This window comes from Sycon ciliatum, chromosome 7, assembly GCF_964019385.1.
Source record: "Sycon ciliatum chromosome 7, ocSycCili1.1, whole genome shotgun sequence".
Lineage (NCBI taxonomy): Eukaryota > Metazoa > Porifera > Calcarea > Leucosolenida > Sycettidae > Sycon > Sycon ciliatum.
In genome coordinates, this window is record NC_088649.1 from 19,095,857 (window position 1) to 19,119,999 (window position 24,143).

The 24,143-nt window shown below is 48.7% G+C and overlaps 1 protein-coding gene across 3 annotated transcripts in view; it reads right to left on the minus strand.

Annotated features, from left to right (window-relative positions):
- Positions 1–24,143, minus strand: part of LOC135821161 (tripartite motif-containing protein 2-like) — a 274,795-nt gene that overhangs the window by 219,397 nt on the left and 31,255 nt on the right. The gene's annotated exons all lie outside the window — the stretch shown is intronic.

Consider the following 24,143-nt stretch of genomic DNA (forward strand, 5'->3'; position numbering starts at 1 on the left):
TTTCAAACTGCTATCACAGTACAACGGGGGATCGGAAACTGCTATCCCAGTACAACTGGGGATTGCTATACCAGAAGCTGTGGAGGAAGCATACTGCTGCTACACTTCAACGCGGGAATGAGTATAATAATAATAATAATACCAGAACAACGAGGGATTGCAAACTGCTACACCAGTACAACGGGGATCGTAAACTGCTATACCAGTACATCGGGGGATTGTAAACTGCTACACCAGTACAACGGGGGGTTGCAAACTGCTATACCAGTACAACGGGGGATTGCAAACTGCTATCCCAGTACAATGGGGGATTGCAAACTGCTATCCCAGTACAAAGGATGATTGCAAACTGCTTTCCCAGTACAACGGGGGATTGCAAACTGCTATCCCAGTACAACGGGGGATTGCAAACTGCTATACCAGTACAACGGGGGATTGTAAATTGCTATACCAGTACAACGGGGGAATGCAAACTGCTATACCAGTACAACGGGGGATTGCAAACTGCTATCCCAGTACAACAGGGGATTGCAAACTGCTATACCAGTAAAACGGGGAATTGCAAACTGCTATACCAGTACAACGGGGGATTGCAAACTGCTTTCCCAGTACAACGGGAGATTGCAAACTGCTATACCAGCACAAAGGGGGTATTGTAAACTGCTATCCCAGTACAACGGGGGTTTGCAAACTGCTATCCCAGTACAACGGGGATTGCAAACTGCTATCCCAGTACAGCGGGGGATTGCAAACTGCTATACCAGTACAACGGGGATTGCAAACTGCTATACCAGTCCAACTGGGTATTGTAAACTGCTATCCCAGTACAACGGGCGTTTGCAAACCGCTATCCCAGTACAACGGGGGATTGCAAACTGCTATCCTAGTACAACGGGGGGTTGCAAACTGCTATACCAGTACAACGGGGATTGCAAACTGCTATACCAGTACAACGGGGGATTGCAAACTGCTATCCCAGTACAACGGGGGATTGCAAACTGCTATCCCAGTACACCGGGGGTTTGCAAACTGCTATCCCAGTACAACGGGGGATTGCAAACTGCTATACCAGTACAACGGGGAATTGCAAACTGCTATACCAATACAACGGGGGATTGCAAACTGCTATACCAGTACAACTGGGGATTGTCAACTGCTATCCCAGTACAACGGGGGATTGCAAACTGCTATCCGAGTACAACGGGAGATTGTAAACTGCTAAACCAGTACAACGGGGGATTGTGAACTGCTATCCCAGTACAACGGAGGATTGCAAACTGCTATACCAGTACAACGGGGGATTGTAAACTGCTATCCCAGTACAACGGGGGATTGCAAACTGCTATCCCAGTACACGGGGGGTTTGCAAACTGCTACCCCAGTACAACGGGGGGATTGTAAACTGCTATCCCAGTACAACGGGGGATTGCAAACTGCCATACCAGTACAACGGGGGATTGCAAACTGCTATACCAGTACAACGGGGGATTGCAAACGGCTACCCCAGTACAACGGGGGATTGCAACCTGCTATACCAGTACAACGGGGGATTGCAAACTGCTATCCCAGTACAACGGGGGATTGGAAACTGCTATACCAGTACAACGGGGGATTACAAACTGCTATCCCACTACAGCGGGGCATTGCAAACTGCTATCCCAGTACAACGGGGGATTGCAAACTGCTATCCCAGTACAACGGGGGATTGCAAACTTCTATCCTAGTACACCAAGGGTTTGCAAACTGCTATCCTAGTACAACGGGGGATTGCAAACTGCTATCCCAGTACAACGGGGGATTGCAAACTGCTATACCAGTACAACGGGGGATTGTAAACTGCTACACCAGTACAACGGGGGATTGCAAACTGCCATCCCATACAACGGGGGATTGCAAACTGCTATACCAGTTCAACGGGGGATTGCAAACTGCTATCCCACTACAACGGGGGATTGCAAACTTCCATCCCAGTACACCGGGGGTGTGCAAACTGCTATCCCAGGACAACGGGGGATTGCAATCTTCTATCCTAGTACACCGGGGGTTTGCAAACTACTATCCTAGTACAACGGGGGATTGCAAACTGCTATCCCAGTACAACGGGGGAATGCAAACTGCTATCCCAGTAAAACGGGGGATTGCAAACTGCTATACCAGTACAACGGGGGATTGCAAACTGCTATACCAGTACAACGGGGGATTGCAAACTGCTATACCAGTACAACGGGGAATTGCAAACTGCTATCCCAGTACAACGGAGGATTGCTACAACGGGGGATTGCAAACTGCTATCCAAGTACAACGGGGGATCTGAAACTGCTATACCAGTACAACTGGGGATTGCTATACCAGAAGCTGTGGACGCAGCATACTGCTGCTACACTTCTACGCGGGAATGCGTATAATAATAATAATAATACCAGTACAACGAGGGATTGCAAACTGCTATACCAGTACAAGGGGGAATCATAAACTGCTATACCAGTACATCGGGGGATTGTAAACTGCCATACCAGTACAACGGGGGATTGCAAACTGCTATCCCAGTACAACGGGGGATTGCAAACTGCTATCCCAGTACAATGGGGGATTGCAAACTGCTATCCCAATACAACGGGGGATTGCAAACTGCTATCCCTGTAAAACGGGGGATTGCAAACTGCTATACCAGTACAACGGGGGATTGCAAGCTGCTATCTCAGTTCAACGAGGGATTGCAAACTGCTATACCAGTACAACGGGGGATTGCAAACTGCTATCCCAGTACACCGGGGGATTGCAAATTGCTATACCAGTCTAACGGGGGATTGCAAACTGCTATCCCAGTACAACGGGGGATTGCAAACTGCTATACCAGTACAACGGGGGATTGCAAACTGCTATACCAGTACAACGGGGGATTGCAAACTGCTATACCAATACAACGGGGGATTGCAAACTGCTATACCAGTACAACGGGGGATTGCAAACTGCTATACCAGTAAAACGGGGGGATTGCAAACTGCTATCCCACTACAACGGGGGATTGCAAACTGCTATCCCAGTACAACGGGGGATTGCAAACTGCTATTCCAGTACAACGGGGGATTGCAAACTGCTATACCAGTACAACGGGGGATTGCAAACTGCTATCCCAGTACAACAGGGGACTCCAAACTGCTATACCAGTCAAACGGGGGATTGCAAACTGCTATACCAGTACAACGGGGGATTGCAAACTGCTATCCCACTACAACCGGGGATTGCAAACTGCTATCCCAGTACAACGGGGATTGCAAACTGCTATCCAAGTACAACGGGGGATTGCAAACTGCTATACCAGTACAACAGGGGGATTGCAAACTGCTATACCAGTACAACGGGGGATTGCAAACTGCTATACCAGTACAACGGGGGATTGCAAACTGCAATACCAGTACAACGGGGGATTGCAAACTGCTATACCAGTACAACGGGGGATTGCAAACTGCTGTCCCAGTGCAACGGGGGATTGCAAACTGCTTTACCAGTACGACGAGGGGGTTGCAAACTGCTATACCAGTACAACGGGGGATTGCAAACTGCTATACCAGTACCACGGGGATTGCAAACTGCTATACCAGTACAACGGGAGATTGCAAACTGCTATACCAGTACAACGGGGGATTGCAAACTGCTATACCCGTACAACGGGGGATTGCAAACTGCTGTCCCGGTACAACGGGGGATTGCAAACTGCTGTCCCAGTTCAACGGGGGATTGTAAACTGCTATACCAGTACAACGGGGGATTGCAAACTGCTATGCCAGTACAACGGGGGATTGCACACTGCTATCCCACTACAACCGGGGATTGCAAACTGCTATCCCAGTACAACGGGGATTGCAAACTGCTATCCAAGTACAACGGGGGATTGCAAACTGCTATACCAGTACAACAGGGGGATTGCAAACTGCTATACCAGTACAACGGGGGATTGCAAACTGCTATACCAGTACAACGGGGGATTGCAAACTGCAATACCAGTACAACGGGGGATTGCAAACTGCTATACCAGTACAACGGGGGATTGCAAACTGCTGTCCCAGTGCAACGGGGGATTGCAAACTGCTTTACCAGTACGACGAGGGGGTTGCAAACTGCTATACCAGTACAACGGGGGATTGCAAACTGCTATACCAGTACCACGGGGATTGCAAACTGCTATACCAGTACAACGGGAGATTGCAAACTGCTATACCAGTACAACGGGGGATTGCAAACTGCTATACCAGTACAATGGGGGATTGCAAACTGCTGTCCCGGTACAACGGGGGATTGCAAACTGCTGTCCCAGTTCAACGGGGGATTGTAAACTGCTATACCAGTACAACGGGGGATTGCAAACTGCTATACCAGTACAACGGGGGATTACAAACTGCTATCCCAGTACAAGGGGGGATTGCAAACTGCTATCCCAGTACAACGGGGGATTGCAAACTGCTATCCCATTACAACGGGGGATTGCAAACTGCTATCCCAGTACAACGGGGATTGCAAACTGCTATCCCAGTACAACGGGGGATTGCAAACTGCTATCCCAGTACACCGGGGGATTGCAAACTGCTATACCAGTACAACGGGGAATGCAAACTGCTATACCAGTACAACGGGGAATTGCAAACTCCTATACCAGTACAACGGGGGATTGCAAAGTGCTATTCCAGTACAACGGGGGATCGCAAACTGCTATCCCATTGCAACGGGGGATTGCAAACTGCTATCCCAGTACAACGGGGGATTGCAAACTGCTATACTAGTACAACGGGGATTGCAAACTGCTATCCAAGTACAACGGGGGATTGCAAACTGCTATACCAGTACAACAGGGGGATTGCAAACTGCTATACCAGTACAACGGGGGATTGCAAACTGCTATACCAGTACAACGGGGGATTGCAAACTGCAATACCAGTACAACGGGGGATTGCAAACTGCTATACCAGTACAACGGGGGATTGCAAACTGCTGTCCCAGTGCAACGGGGGATTGCAAACTGCTTTACCAGTACGACGAGGGGGTTGCAAACTGCTATACCAGTACAACGGGGGATTGCAAACTGCTATACCAGTACCACGGGGATTGCAAACTGCTATACCAGTACAACGGGAGATTGCAAACTGCTATACCAGTACAACGGGGGATTGCAAACTGCTATACCAGTACAATGGGGGATTGCAAACTGCTGTCCCGGTACAACGGGGGATTGCAAACTGCTGTCCCAGTTCAACGGGGGATTGTAAACTGCTATACCAGTACAACGGGGGATTGCAAACTGCTATACCAGTACAACGGGGGATTACAAACTGCTATCCCAGTACAAGGGGGGATTGCAAACTGCTATCCCAGTACAACGGGGGATTGCAAACTGCTATCCCATTACAACGGGGGATTGCAAACTGCTATCCCAGTACAACGGGGATTGCAAACTGCTATCCCAGTACAACGGGGGATTGCAAACTGCTATCCCAGTACACCGGGGGATTGCAAACTGCTATACCAGTACAACGGGGAATGCAAACTGCTATACCAGTACAACGGGGAATTGCAAACTCCTATACCAGTACAACGGGGGATTGCAAAGTGCTATTCCAGTACAACGGGGGATCGCAAACTGCTATCCCATTGCAACGGGGGATTGCAAACTGCTATCCCAGTACAACGGGGGATTGCAAACTGCTATACTAGTACAACGGGGGATTGCAAACTGCTATCCCAATACAACGGGGGATTGCAAACTGCTATCCCAGTACAACGGGGATTTGCAAATTGCTATACCAGTACAACGGGGGATTGCAAACTGCTATTACAGTACGACGGGGGATTGTAAATTGCTATACCAGTACAACGGGGGATTGCAAACTCCTATCCCAGTATAACGGGGGATTGCAAACTGCCATACCAGCACAACGGGGGACTGCAAACTGCTATACCCGTACAACGGGGGATTGCAAACTGCTATCCCAGTACAACGGGGGATTGCAAATTGCTACACCAGTACAACGGGGGATTGCAAACTGCTATTACAGTACAACGGGGGATTGTAAACTCCTATCCCAGTACAACGGGGGACTTCAAACTGCTATACCAGCACAACCGGGGACTGCAAACTGCTATACCCGTACAACGGGGGAATGCAAACTGCTATACCAGTACAACGGGGGATTGCAAACTCCTATACCAGTACAACGGGGGATTGAAAACTTCTATCCTAGTACACCAAGGGTTTGCAAACTGCTATCCTAGTACAACGGGGGATTGCAAACTGCTATCCCAGTACAACGGGGGATTGCAAACTGCTATACCAGTACAACGGGGAATCATAAACTGCTATACCAGTACAACGGGGGATTGTAAACTGCTATACCAGTACAACGGGGAATCATAAACTGCTATACCAGTACATCGGGGGATTGTAAACTGCCATACCAGTACAACGGGGGATTGCAAACTGCTATCCCAGTACAACGGGGGATTGCAAACTGCTATCCCAGTACAATGGGGGATTGCAAACTGCTATCCCAATACAACGGGGGATTGCAAACTGCTATCCCAGTAAAACGGGGGATTGCAAACTGCTATACCAGTACAACGGGGGATTGCAAGCTGCTATCTCAGTTCAACGAGGGATTGCAAACTGCTATACCAGTACAACGGGGGATTGCAAACTGCTATCCCAGTACAACGGGGGATTGCAAACTGCTATACCAGTACAACGGGGGATTGCAAACTGCTATACCAGTACAACGGGGGATTGCAAACTGCTATCCCAGTACAACGGGGGATTGCAAACTGCTATCCCAGTACAAAGGGTGATTGCAAACTGCTTTCCCAGTACAACGGGGGACTGCAAACTGCTATACCAGTACAACGGGGGATTGCAAACTGCTATCCCAGTACAACGGGGGATTGCAAACTGCTATCCCAGTACACCGGGGGTTTGCAAACTGCTATCCCAGTACAACGGGGGATTGCAAACTGCTATACCAGTACAACGGGGGATTGCAAACTGCTATACCAATACAACGGGGGATTGCAAACTGCTATACCAGTACAACTGGGGATTGTCAACTGCTATCCCAGTACAACGGGGGATTGCAAACTGCTATCCCAGTACAACGGGAGATTGTAAACTGCTAAACCAGTACAACGGGGGATTGTGAACTGCTATCCCAGTACAACGGAGGATTGCAAACTGCTATACCAGTACAACGGGGGATTGTAAACTGCTATCCCAGTACAACGGGGGATTGCAAACTGCTATCCCAGTACACGGGGGGTTTGCAAACTGCTACCCCAGTACACCGGGGGGATTGTAAACTGCTATCCCAGTACAACGGGGGATTGCAACCTGCTATACCAGTACAACGGGGGATTGCAAACTGCTATCCCAGTACAACGGGGGATTGCAAACTGCTATACCAGTACAGCGGGGGATTACAAACTGCTATCCCACTACAGCGGGGCATTGCAAACTGCTATCCCAGTACAACGGGGGATTGCAAACTGCTATCCCAGTACAACGGGGGATTGCAAACTTCTATCCTAGTACACCAAGGGTTTGCAAACTGCTATCCTAGTACACCAAGGGTTTGCAAACTGCTATCCCAGTACAACGGGGGATTGCAAACTGCTATACCAGTACAAGGGGGATTGTAAACTGCCATACCAGTACAACGGGGGATTGCAAACTGCCATCCCAGTACAACGGGGGATTGCAAACTGCTATACCAGTTCAACGGGGGATTGCAAACTGCTATCCCACTACAACGGGGGATTGCAAACTTCCATCCCAGTACACCGGGGGTGTGCAAACTGCTATCCCAGTACAACGGGGGATTGCAATCTTCTATCCTAGTACACCGGGGGTTTGCAAACTGCTATCCTAGTACAACGGGGGATTGCAAACTGCTATCCCAGTACAACGGGGGATTGCAAACTGCTATCCCAGTAAAACGGGGGATTGCAAACTGCTATACCAGTACAACGGGGGATTGCAAACTGCTATACCAGTACAACGGGGGATTGCAAACTGCTGTACCAGTACAACGGGGAATTGCAAAATGCTATCCCAGTACAACGGAGGATTGCTACAACGGGGGATTGCAAACTGCTATCCCAGTACAACGGGGGATCTGAAACTGCTATCCCAGTACAACTGGGGATTGCTATACCAGAAGCTGTGGACGCAGCATACTGCTGCTACACTTCTACGCGGGAATGCGTATAATAATAATAATAATAATACCTGTACAACGAGGGATTGCAAACTGCTATACCAGTACAACGGGGAATCATAAACTGCTATACCAGTACATCGGGGGATTGTAAACTGACATACCCGTACAACGGGGGATTGCAAACTGCTATCCCAGTACAACGGGGGATTGCAAACTGCTATCCCAGTACAATGGGGGATTGCAAACTGCTATCCCAATACAACGGGGGATTGCAAACTGCTATCCCTGTAAAACGGGGGATTGCAAACTGCTATACCAGTACAACGGGGGATTGCAAGCTGCTATCTCAGTTCAACGAGGGATTGCTAACTGCTATACCAGTACAACGGGGGATTGCAAACTGCTATCCCAGTACACCGGGGGATTGCAAATTGCTATACCAGTCCAACGGGTGATTGCAAACTGCTATCCCAGTACAACGGGGATTGCAAACTGCTATACCAGTACAACGGGGGATTGCAAACTGCTATACCAGTACAACGGGGGATTGCAAACTGCTATACCAGTAAAACGGGGGATTGCAAACTGCTATACCAGTACAACGGGGGATTGCAAACTGCTATCCCACTACAACCGGGGATTGCAAACTGCTATCCCAGTACAACGGGGGATTGCAAACTGCTATCCAAGTACAACGGGGGATTGCAAACTGCTATACCAAGTACAACAGGGGGATTGCAAACTGCAATACCAGTACAACGGGGGATTGCAAACTGCTATACCAGTACAACGGGGGATTGCAAACTGCTATACCAGTACAACGGGGGATTGCAAACTGCTATACCAGTACAACGGGGGATTGCAAACTGCTGTGCCAGTGCAACGGGGGATTGCAAACTGCTTTACCAGTACGACGAGGGGGTTGCAAACTGCTATACCAGTACAACGGGGGATTGCAAACTGCTATACCAGTACAACGGGGATTGCAAACTGCTATACCAGCACAACGGGAGATTGCAAACTGCTATACCAGTACAACGGGGGATTGCAAACTGCTATACCAGTACAACGGGGGATTGCAAACTGCTGTCCCGGTACAACGGGGGATTGCAAACTGCTGTCCCAGTTCAACGGGGGATTGTAAACTGCTATACCAGTACAACGGGGGATTGCAAACTGCTATACCAGTACAACGGGGGATTACAAACTGCTATCCCAGTACAAGGGGGGATTGCAAACTGCTATCCCAGTACAACGGGGGATTGCAAACTGCTATCCCATTACAACGGGGGATTGCAAACTGCTATCCCAGTACCACGGGGATTGCAAACTGCTATCCCAGTACAACGGGGGATTTCAAGCTGCTATACGAGTACAACGGGGGATTGCAAACTGCTATACCAGTACAACGGGGGATTGCAAACTGCTATCCCAGTACACCGGGGGATTGCAAACTGCTATACCAGTACAACGGGGAATGCAAACTGCTATACCAGTACAACGGGGGATTGCAAACTCCTATACCAGTACAACGGGGGATTGCAAAGTGCTATTCCAGCACAACGGGGGATCGCAAACTGCTATCCCATTGCAACGGGGGATTGCAAACTGCTATCCCAGTACAACGGGGGATTGCAAACTGCTATACTAGTACAACGGGGGATTGCAAACTGCTATCCCAATACAACGGGGGATTGCAAACTGCTATCCCAGTACAAGGGGGATTGCAAATTGCTATACCAGTACAACGGGGGATTGCAAACTGCTATTACAGTACGACGGGGGATTGTAAACTGCTATACCAGTACAACGGGGGATTGCAAACTCCTATCCCAGTATAACGGGGGATTGCAAACTGCCATACCAGCACAACGGGGGACTGCAAACTGCTATACCCGTACAACGGGGGATTGCAAACTGCTATCCCAGTACAACGGGGGATTGCAAATTGCTATACCAGTACAACGGGGGATTGCAAACTGCTATTACAGTACAACGGGGGATTGTAAACTCCTATCCCAGTACAACGGGGGACTTCAAACTGCTATACCAGCACAACGGGGGACTGCAAACTGCTATACCCGTACAACGGGGGAATGCAAACTGCTATACCAGTACAACGGGGGATTGCAAACTCCTATACCAGTACAACGGGGGATTGAAAACTTCTATCCTAGTACACCAAGGGTTTGCAAACTGCTATCCTAGTACAACGGGGGATTGCAAACTGCTATCCCAGTACAACGGGGGATTGCAAACTGCTATACCAGTACAACGGGGGATTGTAAACTGCTATACCAGTACAACGGGGGATTGCAAACTGCCATCCCAGTACAACGGGGGATTGCAAACTGCTATACCAGTACAACGGGGGATTGCAAATTGCTATACCAGTACAACGGGGAATTGCAAACTGCTATCCCAGTGCAACGGAGGATTGCTACAACGGGGGATTGCAAACTGCTATCCCAGTACAACGGGGGATCTGAAACTGCTATCCCAGTACAACTGGGGATTGCTATACCAGAAGCTTTGGACGCAGCATACTGCTGCTACACTTCTACGCGGGAATGCGTATAATAATAATAATAATACCAGTACAACGAGGGACTGCAAACTGCTATACCAGTACAATGGGGGATTGCAAACTGCTATCCCAATACAACGGGGGATTGCAAACTGCTATCCCAGTGCAACGGGGGATTGCAAACTGCTATACCAGTACAACGGGGGATTGCAAGCTGCTATCTCAGTTCAACGAGGGATTGCAAACTGCTATACCAGTACAACGGGGGATTGCAAACTGCTATCCCAGTACAACGGGGGATTGCAAACTGCTATACCAGTACAACGGGGGATTGCAAACTGCTATACCAGTACAACGGGGGATTTAAAACTGCTATACAAATACAACGGGGGATTGCAAACTGCTATACCAGTACAACGGGGGATTGCAAACCGCTATACCAGTAAAACGGGGGGATTGCAAACTGCTATCCCACTACAACGGGGGATTGCAAACTGCTATCCCAGTACAACGGGGGATTGCAAACTGCTATCTCAGTACAACGGGGGATTGCAAACTGCTATACCAGTACAACGGGGGATTGCAAACTGCTATCCCAGTACAACGGGGGACTCCAAACTGCTATATCAGTAAAACGGGGGATTGCAAACTGCTATACCAGTACAACGGGGGATTGCAAACTGCTATCCCAGTACAACGGGGGATTGCAAACTGCTATCCAAGTACAACCGGAGGATTGCAAACTGCTATACCAGTACAACGGGGGATTGCAAACTGCTATACCAGTACAACGGGGGATTGCAAACTGCTATACCAGTACAACGGGGGATTGCAAACTGCTATACCAGTACAACGTGGGATTGCAAACTGCTATACCAGTACAACGGGGGATTGCAAACTGCTTTCCCAGTGCAACGGGGGATTGCAAACTGCTTTACCAGTACGACGAGGGGGTTGCAAACTGCTATACCAGTACAACGGGGGATTGCAAACTGCTATACCAGTACAACGGGGGATTGCAAATTGCTATACCAGTACAACGGAGAATTGCAAACTGCTATCCCAGTACAACGGAGGATTGCTACAACGGGGGATTGCAAACTGCTATCCCAGTACAACGGGGGATCTGAAACTGCTATCCCAGTACAACTGGGGATTGCTATACCAGAAGCTGTGGACGCAGCATACTGCTGCTACACTTCTACGCGGGAATGCGTATAATAATTATAATAATACCAGTACAACGAGGGACTGCAAACTGCTATACCAGTACAACGGGGGATTGCAAACTGCTATCCCAGTACAATGGGGGATTGCAAACTGCTATCCCAATACAACGGGGGATTGCAAACTGCTATCCCAGTGCAACGGGGGATTGCAAACTGCTATACCAGTACAACGGGGGATTGCAAGCTGCTATCTCAGTTCAACGAGGGATTGCAAACTGCTATACCAGTACAACGGGGGATTGCAAACTGCTATCCCAGTACAACGGGGGATTGCAAACTGCTATACCAGTACAACGGGGGATTGCAAACTGCTATACCAGTACAACGGGGGATTGCAAACTGCTATACAAATACAACGGGGGATTGCAAACTGCTATACCAGTACAACGGGGGATTGCAAACTGCTATACCAGTAAAACGGGGGGATTGCAAACTGCTATCCCACTACAACGGGGGATTGCAAACTGCTATCCCAGTACAACGGGGGATTGCAAACTGCTATCTCAGTACAACGGGGGATTGCAAACTGCTATACCAGTACAACGGGGGATTGCAAACTGCTATCCCAGTACAACGGGGGACTCCAAACTGCTATATCAGTAAAACGGGGGATTGCAAACTGCTATACCAGTACAACGGGGATTGCAAACTGCTATACCAGTACAACGGGAGATTGCAAACTGCTATACCAGTACAACGGGGGATTGCAAACTGCTATACCAGTACAACGGGGGATTGCAAACTGCTGTCCCGGTACAACGGGGGATTGCAAACTGCTATCCCAGTTCAACGGGGGATTGTAAACTGCTATACCAGTACAACGGGGATTGCAAACTGCTATACCAGTACAATGGGGGATTACAAACTGCTATCCCAGTACAAGGGGGGATTGCAAACTGCTATACCAGTACAACGGGGGATTGCAAACTGCTATCCCAGTTCAACGGGGGATAGCAAACTGCTATACCAGTACAACAGGGGATTGCAAACTGCTATCCCAGTACAACGGGGGATTGCAAACTGCTTTACCAGTAAAACGGGGGATTGCAAACTGCTTTACCAGTACGACGAGGGGGTTGCAAACTGCTATCCCAGTACAACGGGGTATTGAAAACTGCTATCCCAGTACAACGGGGGATTTCAAACTGCTATACCAGTACAACGGGGGATTGCAAACTGCTATACCAGTACAACGGGGGATTGCAAACTGCTATCCCAGTACAACGGGGGATTGCAAACTGCTATACCAGTACAACGGGGGATTGCAAACTGCTATCCCAGTACAACGGGGTATTGCAAACTGCTATACCAGTACAACAGGGGATTGCAAACTGCTATACCAGTACAACGGGGGATTGCAAACTGCAATCCCAGTACAATGGGAGTTGTAAACTGTTATCCCAGTACAACAGGGGTTGTAAACTGCTATCCCAGTGCAACATGGGATTGCAAACTGCTATCCCAGTACGACGGGGGATTGCAAACTGCTCTTACAGTACGACGGGGGATTGTAAACTGCTATACCAGTACATTGGGGGATTGCAAACTGCTATACCAGTGCAACGGGGGACTGCAAACTGCTATACCAGCACAACGGGGGACTGCAAACTGCTATACCCGTACAACGGGGGATTGCAAACTGCTATCCCAGTACAACGGGGGATTGCAAACTGCTTTACCAGTAAAACGGGGGATTGTAAACTGCTATCCCAGTACACAGGGGGATTGCAAACTGCAATACCAGTACAACGGGGGATTGCAAACTGCTATCCCAGTACAACGGGGGATCGCAAACTGCTATCCCAGTACAACGGGGGATTGCAAACTGCTATACCAGTACAACGGGGGATTGTAAACTCCTATCCCAGTACACCGGGGGATTGCAAACTGCTATACCAGTACAACGGGGAATGCAAACTGCTATATCAGTACAACGGGGGATTGCAAACTCCTATACCAGTACAACGGGGGATTGCAAACTCCTATTCCAGTACAACGGGGGATCGCAAACTGCTATCCCATTGCAACGGGGGATTGCAAACTGCTATCCCAGTACAACGGGGGATTGCAAACTGCTATACCAGTACAACGGGGGATTGCAAACTGCTATCCCAGTACAACGGGGATTGCAAACTGCTATCCCAGTACAACGGGGGATTGCAAACTGCTATACCAGTACAACGGGGGATTGCAAACTGCTATCCCAGTACAACGGGGGATTGTAAACTGCTATACCAGTACAACGGGGGATTGCAAACTGCTATCCCAGTACACCGGGGGATTGCAAACTGCTTTACCAGTACAACGGGGGACTGCAAACTGCTATACCAGCACAACGGGGGACTGCAAACTGCTATACCCGTACAACGGGGGATTGCAAACTGCTATCCCAGTACAACGGGGGATTGCAAACTGCTATACTAGACCACCGGGGGATGCAAACTGCTATACCAGTAACACCGGGGAATTGCAAACTGCTATTCCAGTACAACGGGGGATTGTAAACTGCTATCCCAGTACACCGGGGGATTGCAAACTGCTATACCAGTACAACAGGGGATTGCAAACTGCTATACCAGTACAACGGGGGATTGCAAACTGCAATCCCAGTACAATGGGAGTTGTAAACTGTTATCCCAGTACAACAGGGGTTGTAAACTGCTATCCCAGTGCAACATGGGATTGCAAACTGCTATACCAGTACAACGGGGGATTGCAAACTGTTATCCCAGTACAACAGGGGTTGTAAACTGCTATCCCAGTACAACGGGGGATTGGAAAATGCTATACCAGTACAACGAGGGATTTCAAACTGCTATCCTAGTACAACGGGGGATTGTAAACTGCTATACCGGTACAACGGGGGATTGCAAACAGCAATCCCAGTACAACGGCGGATTGCAAACTGCTACACCAGTACGACGGGGGATTGCAAACTGCTATACCAGTACAACGGGGGATTGCAAACTGCTATCCCATTACAACGGGGGATAGCAAACTGCTATACCAGTACAACAGGGGATTGCAAACTGCTATCCCAGTACAACGGGGGATTGCAAACTGCTTTACCAGTAAAACGGGGGATTGTAAACTGCTATCCCAGTACACCGGGGGATTGCAAACTGCTATACCAGTACAACGGGGGATTGCAAACTGCTATTCCAAAACAACGGGGGATCGCCAACTGCTATACCGGTACAACGGGGGATTGCAAACTGCTATCCCAGTACAACGGGGGATTGCAAACTGCTATACCAGTACAACGGGGGATTGCAAATTGCTATCCCAGTACAACGGGGGATTGCAAACTGCTATCCCAGTACAACGGGGATTGCAAACTGCTATCCCAGTACAACGGGGGATTGCAAACTGCTATACCAGTACAACGGGGGATTGCAAACTGCTATTCCAAAACAACGGGGGATCGCCAACTGCTATACCGGTACAACGGGGGATTGCAAACTGCTATCCCAGTACAACGGGGGATTGCAAACTGCTTTACCATTACAACGGGGGATTGCAAACTGCTATACTAGTACAACGGGGGATTGCAAACTGCTATATCAGTACAACGGGGGATTGCAAACTGCTATACCAGTACAACGGGGGATTGTAAACTGCTATCCCAGTACACCGGGGGATTGCAAACTGCTATACCAGTACAACGGGGGATGGTAAACTGCTATCCCACTACAACGGGGGATTGCAAACTGCTATACCAGTACAACGGGGGATTGCAAACTGCTATCAAACTACAACGGGGGATTGCAAACTGCTATACCAGTACAACGGGGGATTGCAAACTGCTAACCCTTTACAACGGGGGATTGCAAACTGCTAAACCAGTACAACGGGGGATTGCAAACTGCTATCCCAGTGTCACGGGGGATTGCAAACTGCTATCCCAGTACCACGGGGGATTGCAAACTGCTATCCCAGTACAACGGGGGATTGCAAACTGCTATCCCAGTACAACGGGGTATTGCAAACTGCTATACCAGTACAACGGGGGATTGCAAACTGCTATACCAGTACAACGGGGGATTGCAAACTGCTATACCAGTACAACGGGGGATTGTAAACTGCAATCCCAGTACAATGGGAGTTGTAAACTGTTATCCCAGTACAACAGGGGTTGTAAACTGCTATCCCAGTGCAACATGGGATTGCAAACTGCTATACCAGTACAACGGGGGATTGCAAACTGTTATCCCAGTACAACAGGGGTTGTAAACTGCTATCCCAGTACAACGGGGGATTGGAAAATGCTATACCAGTACAACGAGGGATTTCAAACTGCTATCCTAGTACAACGGGGGATTTTAAACTGCTATACCGGTACAACGGGGGATTGCAAACAGCAATCCCAGTACAACGGCAGATTGCAAACTGCTACACCAGTACGACGGGGGATTGCAAACTGCTATACCAGTACAACGGGGGATTGCAAACTGCTATCCCAGTACAACGGGGGATAGCAAACTGCTATACCAGTACAACAGGGGATTGCAAACTGCTATCCCAGTACAACGGGGGATTGCAAACTGCTTTACCAGTAAAACGGGGGATTGTAAACTGCTATCCCAGTACACCGGGGGATTGCAAACTGCTATACCAGTACAACGGGGGATTGCAAACTGCTATCCCAAAACAACGGGGGATCGCCAACTGCTATACTGGTACAACGGGGGATTGCAAACTGCTATCCCTGTACAACGGGGGATTGCAAACTGCTATACCAGTACAACGGGGGATTGCATATTGCTATCCTAGTACAACGGGGGATTGCAAACTGCTATCCCAGTACAACGGGGGATATCAAACTGCTATACCAGTACAACAGGGGATTGCAAACTGCTATCCCAGTACAACGGGGGATTGCAAACTGGTTTACCAGTAAAACGGGGAATTGCAAACTGCTATACCAGTACAACGGGGGATTGTAAACTGCTATACCAGTACAACGGGGGATTGCAAACTGCTATACCGGTACAACAGGGGATTGCAAACTGCTATCCCAGTACAACGGGGGATAGCAAACTGCTATACCAGTACAACAGGGGATTGCAAACTGCTATCCCAGTACAACGGGGGATTGCAAACTGCTATACCAGTACAACTGGGGTTGCAAACTGCTATACCAGTACAACGGGGGATTGTACACTGCTATACCAGTACAACGGGGGATTGCAAACTGCTATATCAGTACAACGGGGGATTGCAAACTGCTATACCAGTACAACGGGGGATTGTAAACTGCTATCCCAGTACACCGGGGGATTGCAAACTGCTATACCAGTACAACGGGGGATTGCAAACTGCTATCCCAGTACAACGGGGGATTGCAAACTGCTTTACCAGTAAAACAGGGGATTGCAAACTGCTATACCATTACAACGGGGGATTGCAAACTGCTATACTAGTACAACGGGGGATTGCAAACTGCTATACTAGTACAACGGGGGATTGTAAACTGCTATCCCAGTACAACGGGGGATTGCAAACTGCTATACCAGTACACCGGGGGGATTGCAAACTGCTATACCAGTACAACGGGGATTGTAAACTGCTATCCCACTACAACGGGGGATTGCAAACTGCTATACCAGTACAACGGGGGATTGCAAACTGCTATCAAACTACAACGGGGGATTGCAAACTGCTATACCAGTACAACGGGGGATTGCAAACTGCTAACCCTTTACAACGGGGGATTGCAAACTGCTAAACCAGTACAACAGGGGATTGCAAACTGCTATCCCAGTGTCACGGGGGATTGCAAACTGCTATCCCAGTACCACGGGGGATTGCAAACTGCTATCCCAGTACAACGGGGGATTGCAAACTGCTATCCCAGTACAACGGGGTATTGCAAACTGCTATACCAGTACAACGGGGGATTGCAAACTGCTATACCAGTACAACGGGGGATTGCAAACTGCTATTCCAGTACAATGGGGGTTGTAAACTGCTATACCAGTACAACGGGGGATTGCAAACTGCTATTCCAGTACAATGGGGGTTGTAAACTGCTATCCCAGTACAACGGGTGTTGTAAACTGCTATCCCAGTACAACGGGGGATTGCAAATTGCTATCCCAGTACAACGGGGGATTGCAAAATGCTATTACAGTACAACGGGGGATTGTAAACTGCTACACCAGTACAACAGGGGATTGCAAACTGCTATTCCAGTACAACGGGGGGGGGGGGGGGGTTGCAAACTGCTATCCCAGTACACCGGGGGATTGTAAACTGCTATACCAGTACAACGGGGGATAGCAAACTGCTATCCCAGTACAACGGGGGATTGCAAACTGCTAGACCAGTACAACAGGGGATTGCAAACTGCTATCCCAGTACAACGAGGGATTGCAAATTGCTATACCAGTACAACGGGGGATGGCAAACTGCCATCCCAGTGCAACGGGGGATTGGAAACTGCTATACCAGTACAACGGGGGATTGCAAACTGCTATACCAGTACAACGGGGGATTGCAAACTGCTATACCAGTACAACGGGGGATTGCAAACTGCTATACCAGTACAACGGGGGATTGCAAACTGCTATACCAGTACAACGGGGGATTGTAAACTGCTATCCCAGTACACCGGGGGATTGCAATCTGCTATACCAGTACAACGGGGGATTGCAAACTGCTATCCCACTACAACGGGGGATTGCAAACTGCTATACCAGTACAACGGGGGATTGCAAACTGCTATCAAACTACAACGGGGGATTGCAAACTGCTATACCAGTACAACGGGGGATTGCAAACTGCTAAACCAGTACAACGGGGGATTGCAAACTGCTATCCCAGTACCACGGGGGATTGCAAACTGCTATCCCAGTACCACGGGGGATTGCAAACTGCTATCCCAGTACAACGGGGGATTGCAAACTGCTATCCCAGTACAACGGGGTATTGCAAACTGCTATACCAGTACAACAGGGAATTGCAAACTGCTATACCAGTACAACGGGGGATTGCAAACTGCTATACCAGTACAACGGGGATTGCAAACTGCTACTCCAGTACAATGGGGGTTGTAAACTGCTATCCCAGTACAACGGGTGTTGTAAAGTGCTATCCCAGTACAACGGGGGATTGCAAATTGCTATCCCAGTACAACGGGGGATTGCAAAATGCTACTACAGTACAACAGGGGATTGCAAACTGCTATTCCAGTACATCGGGGGGTTGCAAACTGCTATACCAGTACAACGGGGGATTGCAAACTGCTATCCCAGTACAACGGGGGATTGCAAACTGCTTTACCAGTAAAACAGGGGATTGCAAACTGCTATACCATTACAACGGGGGATTGCAAACTGCTATACTAGTACAACGGGGGATTGCAAACTGCTATACTAGTACAACGGGGGATTGTAAACTGCTATCCCAGTACAACGGGGGATTGCAAACTGCTATACCAGTACACCGGGGGGATTGCAAACTGCTATACCAGTACAACGGGGATTGTAAACTGCTATCCCACTACAACGGGGGATTGCAAACTGCTATACCAGTACAACGGGGGATTGCAAACTGCTATCAAACTACAACGGGGGATTGCAAACTGCTATACCAGTACAACGGGGGATTGCAAACTGCTAACCCTTTACAACGGGGGATTGCAAACTGCTAAACCAGTACAACGGGGGATTGCAAATTGCTATCCCAGTACAACGGGGGATTGCAAAATGCTATTACAGTACAACGGGGGATTGTAAACTGCTACACCAGTACAACAGGGGATTGCAAACTGCTATTCCAGTACAACGGGGGGGGGGGGTTGCAAACTGCTATACCAGTACAACGGGGGATTGTAAACTGCTATACCAGTACAACGGGGGATAGCAAACTGCTATACCAGTACAACGGGGGATAGCAAACTGCTATACCAGTAAAACAGGGGATTGCAAACTGCTATCCCAGTACAACGGGGGATTGCAAACTGCTAGACCAGTACAACAGGGGATTGCTAACTGCTATTCCAGTACAATGGGGGTTGTAAACTGCTTTACCAGTACAACGGGGGATTGCAAACTGCTATTCCAGTACAATGGGGGTTGTAAACTGCTATCCCAGTACAACGGGTGTTGTAAACTGCTATCCCAGTACAACGGGGGATTGCAAATTGCTATCCCAGTACAATGGGGGTTGTAAACTGCTATCCCAGTACAACGGGGGATTGTAAACTGCTATACCAGTACACCGGGGGATTGTAAACTGCTATACCAGTACAACGGGGGATAGCAAACTGCTATACCAGTACAACAGGGGATTGCAAACTGCTATCCCAGTACAACGGGGGATTGCAAATTGCTATACCAGTACAACGGGGGATGGCAAACTGCCATCCCAGTGCAACGTGTACTTTATTTTCATATTGGAGTTGAAAAAACTAAAAATTTAATATGCAAGGGAAATCAATTGAAAAAATTAATATGCCTTTTTCAGCCATCTACAGGGCCAGAGACATGTACATGACAGTTGTACATGTATGATGATTACTGTACAATCATGTACAACCACATGTACATTGTATACATATAGGTGTGCTGGTAAATCCAACCATTTTGAAGCCAACATAAAAAAGGAAGAACCCCCCCCCCCCTCCTTGGCTGCATTTTCTTGCATGTGTGCCTTTATATCCATCACCAGTGCACCATAGGTTCTGGTACTTCTGCATGACAGGTACATGTACTTGACTGACAGGTACTTGAAATAGCTGTCAAAAGCCCAGAAAGTCGTTATTCAAGCAGTGAATATGACCTCGGGCCACTAATAGCATGTCGCTATACGCGAATTGTCGTTATTCAGATAGTCGTTATATCCGAAGTTAAATGTATACAGTTAGATGGAAATTTGCTCTGGGCATGGAAATTCGGTCGTTATTCGCGAATTGTCGTTATATCCGCAGTCGTTATTAGCGAAGTTGACTGTACAACGGGGGGTTGTTAACTGCTATCCCAATACAACGGGGTATTGCAAACTGCTATCCCAGTACAACGGGGGATTGCAAACTGCTATCCTAGTACAGCGGGGGATTGCAAACTGCTATACCAGTACAGCGGGGGATTGCAAACTGCTATACCAGTACAACGGGGGATTGCAAACTGCTATGCCAGTACAACGGGGGATTGCAAACTGCTATACCAGTACAACGGGGGATTGCAAACTGCTATCCCAGTACAACGAAGGATTGCAAACTGCTATACGATTACGACGGGGAATTGCAAACTGCTATCCCATGACAACGGGGGATTGCAAACTGCTATACCAGTACAACAGGGGATTGCAAACGCTATACCAGTACAACGGGGGATTGCAAACTGCTATCCCAGTACAACGGGGGATTGCAAAATGCTATCCCAGTACAATGGGGGATTGCAAACTGCTATCCCAATACAACGGGGGATTGCAAACTGCTTCCCCAGTAAAACGGGGGATTGCAAACGGCTATACCAGTACAACCGGGGATTGCAAGCTGCTATCTCAGTTCAACGAGGGATTGCAAAATGCTATACCAGTACAACGGGGGATTGCAAACTGCTATCCCAGTACACCGGGGGATTGCAAATTGCTATACCAGTACAACGGGGGATTGCAAACTGCTATACCAGTACAACAGGGGATTGCAAACTGCTATACCAGTACAACGGGGGATTGCAAACTGCTATACCAGTAAAACGGGGGGATTGCAAACTGCTATCCCACTACAACCGGGGATTGCAAACTGCTATCCCAGTACAACGGGGGATTGCAAACTGCTATTCGAGTACAACGGGGGATTGCAAACTGCTATACCAGCACAACGGGGGATTGCAAACTGCTATCCCAGTACAACGGGGGACTCCAAACTGCTATACCAGTAAAACGGGGGATTGCAAACTGCTATACCAGTACAACGGGGGATTGCAAACTGCTATCCCAGTACAACGGGGGACTCCAAACTGCTATACCAGTAAAACGGGGGATTGCAAACTGCTATACCAGTACAACGGGGGATTGCAAACTGCTATCCCAGGACAACGGGGGATTGCACACTGCTATCCAAGTACAACGGGGGATTGCAAACTGCTATACCAGTACAACGGGTGATTGCAAACTGCTATACCAGTACAACGGGGGATTGCAAACTGCTATACCAGTACAACGGGGGATTGCAAACTGCTATACCAGTACAACGGGAGATTGCAAACTGCAATACCAGTACAACGGGGGATTGCAAACTGCTATACCAGTACAACGGGGGATTGCAAACTGCTATACCAGTACAACGGGGGATTGCAAACTGCTGTCCCAGTGCAACGGGGGATTGCAAACTGCTTTACCAGTACGACGAGGGGGTTGCAAACTGCTATACTAGTACAACGGGGGATTGCAAACTGCTATACCAGTACAACGGGGATTGCAAACTGCTATACCAGTACAACGGGACATTGCAAACTGCTATACCAGTACAACAGGGTATTGCAAACTGCTATACCAGTACAACGGGGGATTGCAAACTGCTGTCCCGGTATGACGGGGGATTGCAAACTGCTGTCCCAGTTCAACGGGGGATTGTAAACTGCTATACCAGTACAACGGGGTATTGCAAACTGGTATACCAGTACAACGGGGGATTACAAACTGCTATCCCAGTACAAGGGGGGATTGCAAACTGCTATCCCAGTACAGCGGGGGATTGCAAACTGCTATCCCATTACAACGGGGGATTGCAAACTGCTATCCCAGTACAACGGGGATTGCAAACTGCTATCCCAGTACAACGGGGGATTTCAAACTGCTATACGAGTACAACGGGGGATTGCAAACTGCTATCCCAGTACACCGGGGGATTGCAAACTGCTATACCAGTACAACGGGGAATGCAAACTGCTATACCAGTAAAACGGGGGATTGCAAATTGCTATACCAGTACAACGGGGGATTGCAAACTGCTATCCCAGTACAACGGGGGATCGCAAACTGCTATCCCATTGCAACGGGGGATTGCAAACTGCTATCCCAGTACAACGGGGGATTGCAAACTGCTATACCAGTACAACGGGGGATTGCAAACTTCTATCCAAGTACAACGGGGGATTGCAAACTGCTATCCCAGTACAACGGGGGATTGCAAACTGCTATACCAGTACAACGGGGGATTGCAAACTGCTATTACAGTACGACGGGGGATTGTTAACTGCTATACCAGTACGACGGGGGATTGTAAACTCCTATCCCAGTACAACGGGGGATTGCAAACTGCCATACCAGTAAAAAGGGGGACTGGAAACTGCTATACCAGCACAACGGGGGACTGCAAACTGCTATACCCGTACAACGGGGGATTGCAAACTGCTATCCCAGTACAACGGGGGATTGCAAACTGCTATACTAGACCACCGGGGAATGCAAGCTGCTACACCAGTACAACGGGGTATTGCAAACTGCTATCCCAGTACAACGGGGGATTGCAAACTCCTATACCAGTAACAACGGGGAATTGCAAACTGCTATACCAGTACAACGGGGGATTGTAAACTGCTATCCCAGTACACCGGGGGATTGCAAACTGCTATACCAGTACAACGGGGGATTGCAAACTGCTATCCCAGTACAACGGGGGATCGCAAACTGCTATCCCATTACAACGGGGGATTGCAAACTGCTATCCTAGTACAACAGGGATTGAAAACTGCTATACCAGTACAACGGGGGATTGCAAACTGCTATCCCAGTACAACGGGGGATTGCAAACTGCTATACCAGTACAACGGGGGATTGCAAACTGCTATCCCAGTACAACAAGGTATTGCAAACTGCAATACCAGTACAACAGGGGATTGCAAACTGCTATACCAGTACAACGGGGGATTGCAAACTGCAATCCCAGTACAATGGGAGTTGTAAACTGTTATCCCAGTACAACAGGGGTTGTAAACTGCTATCCCAGTGCAACATGGGATTGCAAACTGCTATCCCAGTACGACAGGGGATTGCAAACTGCTCTTACAGTACGACGGGGGATTGTAAACTGCTATACCAGTACAACGGGGGATTGTAAACTCCTATCCCAGTACAACGGGGGATTGCAAACTGCTATACCAGTACAACGGGGGACTGCAAACTGCTATACCAGCACAACGGGGGACTGCAAACTGCTATACCCGTACAACGGGGGATTGC